General features: G+C 41.7%; 1 pseudogene; it reads left to right on the forward strand.

The window, feature by feature from the left end:
* Positions 1-6,690: 6,690 nt before the first annotated feature.
* LOC132415936 (eukaryotic translation initiation factor 2 subunit 3 pseudogene) lies at positions 6,691-8,314 on the forward strand (annotated as a pseudogene).
* The last annotated feature ends 406 nt before the right edge of the window (positions 8,315-8,720 follow it).

Raw genomic sequence — 8,720 nt, forward strand, 5'->3', positions numbered from 1 at the left:
CAGGGAGTGGCCGCTCCCGGACAGGTGATGGCGTTGCCAGTTACAGGACTCTGCCCACCAGCCATCGTGATGGGTGAGGGACGGGCACATGATGAAGCAATCATGTATCCCCTGGGGTTTCTCCATGGGGTCTGCACAAGATTGTTCTGTGGTAACAAGGCTGCAGTCACACATTGTCCTGGGAGAATAAACCCCAGAAGCAGAAATGGGAGTGGGAGACAGTCCTGAAGCAGCTGGCATCTCCCACCTGCCCCTCCCAGGACCCAACAAATTCCCCTTGTTTTGCCTTTGCTGTCTCAGAACGAATTCTTACAGCTCACATATCCTGAGCATGTGCGGGGGGCGGGGGGGGGGGCACTGTTCTGAGTGCCATGCTTGGATTAACTCATTCCGTCCCACCGGAGCCCTCCAGTGAGGAAAGGAGACATGCAGGTCAACAGCTCACATGGCACAAAATCAACAGCGTGGGAGAGTCTGGATCTGAACCCAGGCCTGTGAGCTACCCTGGCATTCAGCAGAGCTTCACAGGTGGGCATCACTACTGCCAACCAATAACCAGAACTGCCTTAAGGTCAAGTGTGGCCACAGGACCTGTGTCGGCCAAGAAAAGGGGAGTGAAAGTGGCACTGCCCCTCCTGGGCAGAGGCGTTCCACCCTTGCAACTCTTCTGCCCTCCCTCACCCAGTCTTGACATCATCATGGACACACGTACTGATCTGGAGGTGCCTCTAGATCCAGGCAGCCTGGACGTTAAGCAAATTCACAGAGGGCAGCTGTCCTGGAAGCCACCTCCACCCACAGTCAACTCTGTACCAGCAAGAAATCTACACTTGTCATCCTCAGTCACTGGCTGTTCAGGGCTGTTTCTCACTGCAGCAGAGTGTGGCCTATTCTGACCGCAAAGCGTTTGTCCAACTTGCAAACAAGAGGCCGCCCAAACTCTCAGGCCAGCACTAACTCCTGTAACTTCCCAACAAACTGACACGCCCCATTCTGTTCGTTTTTGTTGATTAAATTGGTCTTGTAAAGGGAGGCTTCCTCCCCACCTCTCGGGTTAAAGCCCCCTCAGAGCTTGACAGCATCCCTGTGCTGTAGACCCCTTTCAGACCCAAATGAGAGATCCCCTGGTTTGTTATCCCTCCAAGACCATTAGCAACAGATGTGACTGAGGATGATGCACTGACTTAGGATGAAGCCCAATTACACAGGCTCAATTACTACAGAGAATGGACCCTTTGGAAGCCAAAGGGCCTTCAATTAGTGCAATTTCTGCAGAAAATTACTTCTCAAAACCTTGAGGTGAAAATGACCAAAGGGGACAATAAGAAGGGGGGCTTGAAAATGATGAGATAGGGTTAAAATGCAGGTGTATTGACCGTGGGGGACTCACAAACACCATAGAGCATCCGATTTCAGCAAAGGATAGTCCAGCCAGAAAAAAACGCACACACCTCTGAGCACACAGAGTGGTTCCTGGGAACCCGGAGCCTCATCCGTGGATCCATATTACTAAAAGTTCATTCTCAGGATCATTCTCAGCAATAACCCTCTCAGAGCCCCAGAGCAGCCCATCCAGCCTTCACAACATTAGAACTCATCTCTCTAAACCACTTTGTCCGTCAGTACCGGCTCACCTCAGAGATGCTGCAGGTTCAGGTCCAGGCAACCACAATATAGAGCATAAAACAATAAAGCGAGTCACACAAATTCTTTGGTTGCCCATGCATATAAAAGATATGTATACACTATACTGTAGTCTATTAAGTGTGCAACAGCATTATGTCTTAAAAAATGTGGAAACCTTAATTAAAAATACTTTATTGCTAAACAATGCTAAACATCCTCTGAGCCTTCAGCAAGACAAAATTTTTTTGCAATGGTAACATCAAAGGTCATTGATCACAGATCACTGTAACAAAATATGATAACAGTGATAAAGTTTGAAATATCGCAAGATTTACCAAAATGTGACACAGAGACATGAAGTGAACAAATGCTGTTGGAAAAATGGTGCCCGCAGGCTTGCATGATGCAGAGTTGCCACAAATCTTCAATTTGTAAAAATGCATTATCCGCAAAGTACAATAAAGCGAAGCACAGCAAAATGAGGTCTGCCTCATTATTAAGCACCTACTGTGTGCCAGGCACTGCACTAAGCCCCAGGGACACAACAGCAAATGGAGACCCAGCCCTCAAAGAACCCACCATTTCATGGGGGAAGGGAGACAAAGGCAGGTCCACAAATAAGTAGGACGGGTCGATCAGCACTGTGGACATAATTGAAATGGCCCCCCACCACCTTCCGCATGCCTGGTGGTCCTTGAGCTGGAATAATCGGGGGGCTTCTCGGAGAAGGGGACTTTTGAGTTGCAAATTGAATGAGAGAAGCACGCAGGGTGATAACCAGACCCAAGATGGAGAGGAAGATCCTGATAGGAGCTACAGCCATGCATGGCTGAGGCTCTGCATCACCTGCCTTCCCTCAGGCCGGATCTGGGCTAAGACAGGCATGGGGAAGATGATGAGTGGCCACTAAGGGTTCAGCTGCCCAATCGGAGCCCCGGACACCAGTCTGACCTGTCACCTATTCACTGAGTGCTCTTGGTCAGGTCATCTCCCGTAACCTCGGCTCCCTCACCTGTAATGTAGAAAGAATGATAATATTTGCCGCTTAGGTCTGTGCACTTTTGGACATTTATCCCAGAGAAATTCGAATAGGTTCAAGTACAAGTCTTTCCACTCATGTTCACAGCAGCTTTATTTGCAACAGCCAAAAGGTAGAACCAGCCCAGGCATCCTCAAACGGGTGTATGGACAAACTGTGACACGCCCTCACCATGGAATACCACTCAGCAAGAGAAAGGAATGAACAACACCTGGATGGACCTCCAGGGAATTTTTCTGGGTGAAAAAGAGCCAGTCCCAAGGTTATATCCTGAATGAGTACATATATATGACATTTTTGAAATGACAAAATTTTAGAAATAGAGAAAGGTTAGTGGTTGCCAGCGGGTAGAGAAGGGGTGGAGGATGGGGCACGAAGGAGGTCGGCATGATTATAAAAGGTCAACAGGAGGGGTCCTTGTGGTGATGAAGCTATTCAGTATCTTGTCCAGCTACAAAATTTGGACAGAACGTGCAGGGCAGCCATGCAAGGCCCATGGATAGTAAACAGCAGGCAGATTAAGAGAAAATTTCAAAATATCACCAAACTAGCAGAAAGTCTCCCATTTTTTTCTCCAATATCCCCTGTATGGGCTCACAGTGGCCTCAAACCTGGACACAGGTACCAGGCTCAAGGAGAGACAGAGAGACCGAGAGACAGGTCTGGGGGAAAAAACACAAGCCCTCCAGAAGGGGGAAGAGACACAGCAGGGAAATCTTGTTTCAATTTTTATTTTCTTCTGTTCTCTTGCACTCAGTCCTCAGACATTCCCGGGGCATAGGTAATGACAGCAGCCACAGCAGTGACCCATGGCCCCTACTTGAGAGGGAGCAGAACCTTCCTCACCGATCAGAAAAGCTGTGGTCCCGTCTCTGTCTCCCAATCTGGATGCAGGCACAGCTACCAACTGTGCGCAGCAGAGCAGAGTAACTCAAGTCCCAGCTCTCTGAAGGGAGGACCCACAGCGAGTCCAGGGAACCAGAAATCACTAAGGAGCCCACAGAGTGGGAGGAGGCAAGGAAAGGGACCCTTTAAAGCTGTGCATGAGCTCCTGGGCTCACCCCTAAGCTGCATGCACGTGCACGTGCCTGACCCTGAACAGCATACCTAAGACTGAGAACTGAACACAGAACAAACCATCATCCAGATCCAAGACTGGCCACTGGGTGGTGCACACGCAGGGCAGCTCTGACCAGCATGGCAGAGCTTTTGGAAACTGACCTGCTGTCAGGACCACAGCTGGCAGGAGGCTGGTGGGAACTTGCTGAATGGGTCAAATGCCCGATCAAACAAAACTAAAGTCCTCTGTGGCATTTAAACAAGACCTAGAGCCTCATAATATAGTATTCAAAATGTCTGTAATACAAATGAAAGTGACTTAGCATATGAAAAAACAGAAAAATCTCAACTTTTACCATCAAAGACAAGGACCAGACCCCCATACCTTGATGACGCAGATGTTAGAACAATCAGAAAGACTTAGAACTAGCTATTATAAAAATGCTCCAGGAAGTAAGGGCAAACACTCTTAAACTGAATGCAAGGATAGGAAGTCTCAGCAAAGAAAGAGAATATAAAGAAGAAGCAAATTGAAATTTTAGAACTCAAAAGTACAATAACCAAAGTGTTAAAGCTCACCAGATGGGCTCATTAACAATATCGAGACAGCAGAGGAATGAATCATTGAGTATGAGGATAGATTATCAGAAATTATCCAATCTGAAAGACAAAAAAAAAAGGAAAGGAAAAGAATTCTAAGAACAGAAAAAAACAAATGAACAGGAACTCATGGACCTGAACCAGAGGGTCTAACATTCATGTCCTAGGAATCCCAGAAGGAAAGGAGAAAGAAAAAATGCAGTGCAGAAAAATATCTAAGAAAATAATAGCTGAAAACTTCTCAAATTTATCAAAAAGTGAAACCTACAGATTCAAGAAGCTCAGTGAATCCCCAAAAGGAGACACTCAAAGAAACCCATGCCTAGATACATTATCATCAAAATAATCAAAGCTAAGACAAAGAAAAATATCTTGAATGCAGCCAGAGAAAAACAACACATTACTTACAGGAAAACAATGAAGCAAAACCCAACAGAACTAAAAGGAGAAACAAATCCACAATTATAGTTAGAGAGTTCAACACTCATCTCTCTGTTCAAGGAAACAAACAGACGAAATCAGCAAGGATATGGATGAACTGACAACACCATCAAGCAATTGGATCTAATTTATAAAACACCACCAATAGCAAAATGCACGTTTTTTTCAAGTGCACACAGAACACAAAGATCAACAACCACTTCCTGGGTCATAAAACAAACCTTAACAAATTTACAAGAACTGAAACCATACAAAGTATGTTTTCTAATAATAATGAAATTAAACTAGAAATCAATTACAGAATGATAACAGGATATCCAAAAACTTGAAAACTAAAACATATCTAAATAATTGATAAGTCAAAGAGTTCTCAAGGAAAATTAGAAAATATTTTTAATTGAATGAGAATGAAACTACGATGTAACAAAACTTGCAGAATCCAGCTAAAGCAGTGCTGAGAGAGAAATTTTTATCATTAAATGCTTATTTTAAGAAAGAAGAAAGGGCTTAACCCAATGATCTAAGTTTCCATCATTAGAAACTAGAAGAGCAAAATAAACCAAAGTAAGCAGAAAAAATATATAATAAAGAATAGAAATAAATGAAATTGAAAAAAGAAAAGTAATAGGGAAAAATCAGTGAAATGAAAAACTGGTTTTTCAAAATAATAAAATTGATAAAACTCTAGCAAGAATGACAAATAAAAAAAAGAAGATACAAGCTATTAATACCAGGAACACAAGAAAGCATATCATTACAGACCCTCAAACATCAACGGTGCAATAAAGGAATACCATAAACAACTCTATGCCAATACATTTGACAATTTAGATTAAATGGGAAAATTCCACAAAAACTAGAAACTAACAAAATTCACCCAAGATGAAATAGATAATATGAATAGTTTGATAACCATTTTTAAAAATTGAATTCATAGTTTAAGATCTTTTAAAAACGAAGTTTCCAGGTCCAGGTAGTTAAACTGATGAATTCTACCAAACATTTAAAGAAGAAATAACACCATTCTATACAATTTCTTCCAGGAAAGAGGAAAGGAGGAAATGCTTACCAGTTAATTTTATGAGGCTGGTACCTGATACCAAAACCAAAACCCTGATACCAAAACCAAAGATAGTACAAGCGAAAATAATTTAAAAGCTACAGACCAATATCTTTCATGAACATAAGCACAAAAATCCTTAACAAAATACTAGAAAATTGAATCTATCAATACATAGAAGGAATAATACACCACAACCTAGTATAGTTTACCCCAGGAATGCAAGGCTAGTTCACTATTCAAAACTTAATCAGTGTAATCTACCATATTAACAGTCTGAAGAAAATCCATATGATCATGTGAATTGATACAGACAAATCATTTGACAAAATTCAATATCCACCAATGATTTTTTTAAAACTCTCTAAAAACTAGAAATACAAGAGAACTTCCTCAATCTAATAAAGGGAATCTACCAAAAAAGAAAAAAATTCCTACAGTCAGTATCATACTTACGAAGATGAAACACTTTTCTCCTAAGATTGGGAATTAGGCAAGAATATCTATTCTCAACACTCATGTTGAACAACATCCTGGAAGTCTCAGCCAGTGCAATAAGACAAGACAAAGCAATAAAAGATACACAAATCAGGTGGAGAAAAAGGAACCCTCCTACATTGTTGGAGGGAATATAAATTGGTACAGCCACTATGGAGAACAGTATGGAGGTTCCTTAAAAAACTAAAAATAGAGTTACTGTATGATCCAGTAATCCCACTCCTGGGCATATATCCAAAGAAAACTATAATTCAAAAAGATACATGCACCCCAGTATTCATTGCAGCGCTATCTGCAATAGCCAAGACATGGAAGCACCTAAATGTCCACAGACAGATGAATGGATAAAGAATATGTTTCCGGGCAAGATGGCGGGGGGCGAGGCTGGTGTGACTTTAGGGCAGCCACACCTGTCTCGGCAAGATCTCAACACTTTGGATGTTACCAAGTTGACGCCACTTTCACATGAAGTTATCAGCAGACAGGCCACAATTAATATAGGTACAATTGGTCATGTAGCTCATGGGAAGTCTACGGTTGTAAAAGCTATTTCTGGAGTTCACACTGTCAGGTTCAAAAATGAACTAGAAAGAAATATTACAATCAAACTTGGCTATGCTAATGCTAAGATTTATAAACTTGACGACCCAAGTTGTCCTCGGCCAGAATGTTATAGATCCTGTGGAAGTAGTACACCCGATGAGTTTCCTACGGATATTCCAGGGACCAAAGGGAACTTCAAATTAGTCAGACATGTTTCCTTTGTTGACTGTCCTGGCCACGATATTTTGATGGCTACTATGCTGAATGGTGCCGCAGTGATGGATGCAGCTCTTCTGTTGATAGCTGGTAATGAGTCTTGTCCTCAGCCCCAGACTTCTGAACACCTGGCTGCTATAGAAATCATGAAACTGAAGCATATTTTGATTCTACAAAATAAAATTGATTTGGTAAAAGAAAGCCAGGCTAAAGAACAGTATGAACAGATCCTTGCATTGTACAAGGTACAGTAGCAGAAGGAGCTCCTATTATTCCAATTTCTGCTCAGCTAAAATACAATATTGAAGTTGTCTGTGAGTACATAGTAAAGAAAATTCCAGTACCCCCAAGAGACTTTACTTCAGAACCCCGACTTATTGTTATTAGATCCTTTGATGTCAACAAACCTGGCTGTGAAGTTGATGACCTTAAGGGGGGTGTAGCTGGTGGTAGTATTCTAAAAGGAGTATTAAAGGTGGGCCAGGAGATAGAAGTCAGACCTGGTATTGTTTCCAAAGACAGTGAAGGAAAGCTCATGTGTAAACCCATCTTTTCCAAAATTGTATCACTTTTCGCAGAGCATAATGATCTTCAGTATGCTGCTCCAGGAGGTCTTATTGGAGTTGGAATGAAAATTGACCCCACTTTGTGCCGAGCTGACAGAATGGTGGGGCAGGTACTTGGTGCAGTTGGAGCTTTACCTGAGATCTTCACAGAACTGGAAATTTCCTATTTCCTGCTTAGACGGCTTCTAGGTGTACGCACTGAAGGAGACAAGAAAGCAGCAAAAGTGCAAAAGCTGTCTAAGAATGAAGTGCTTATGGTGAACATAGGATCCCTGTCGACAGGAGGAAGAGTTAGTGCAGTCAAGGCTGATTTGGGCAAAATTGTTTTGACTAATCCTGTGTGCACAGAAGTAGGAGAAAAAACTGCACTTAGCCGAAGAGTTGAGAAACACTGGCGTTTAATTAGTTGGGGTCAAATAAGAAGAGGAGTGACAATCAAGCCAACAGTAGATGATGACTGAAGAATTAAATAACAGATTTGGATGAAGTCGGAATTTCTCTTAACAACCTAGGGGTATATTTTCAAAGCAATAGTGAGGAATTAATTTCACAGCTCATTACCTTAGGAGTAGCTGTAAGGTTATTCTCATTTTTTGGTGATGAAAATTTAACCTCTAGTACTAAAATAGGGTCTACAATAAATGTAAAAATTGGCATAATGTTGGATTGAATAATCTACATTTTACCAGAAATTAATCATTCCCAAATAACATCTAATTTATACATTAGTGCAGGTTTGAAAGGAAACTGCTACAACCAGCCTTTGCTGTAGCACACATACCACTGAATCTGTTTGAAATAAAATTCTTCTTCTTATTGTTAAAAAAAAAAAGAATATGTTTTATATATACACAATGGAATATTACTCAGCCATAAAAAAGAATGAAATAATGCCATTTGCAGCAACATGGAGGGACCTAGAGATTATCATACTAGTGAAGTAAGTCAGACAGAGAAAGACAAATACCATATGGTACCACTTATATGTGGAATCTAACAAAATGATACAAGTGAACTTATTTACAAAACAGAAATGGACCCAAAGACATAGAAAACAAACTTATGGTTACCA

Source organism: Delphinus delphis, chromosome 20, assembly GCF_949987515.2.
Source record: "Delphinus delphis chromosome 20, mDelDel1.2, whole genome shotgun sequence".
NCBI lineage: Eukaryota > Metazoa > Chordata > Mammalia > Artiodactyla > Delphinidae > Delphinus > Delphinus delphis.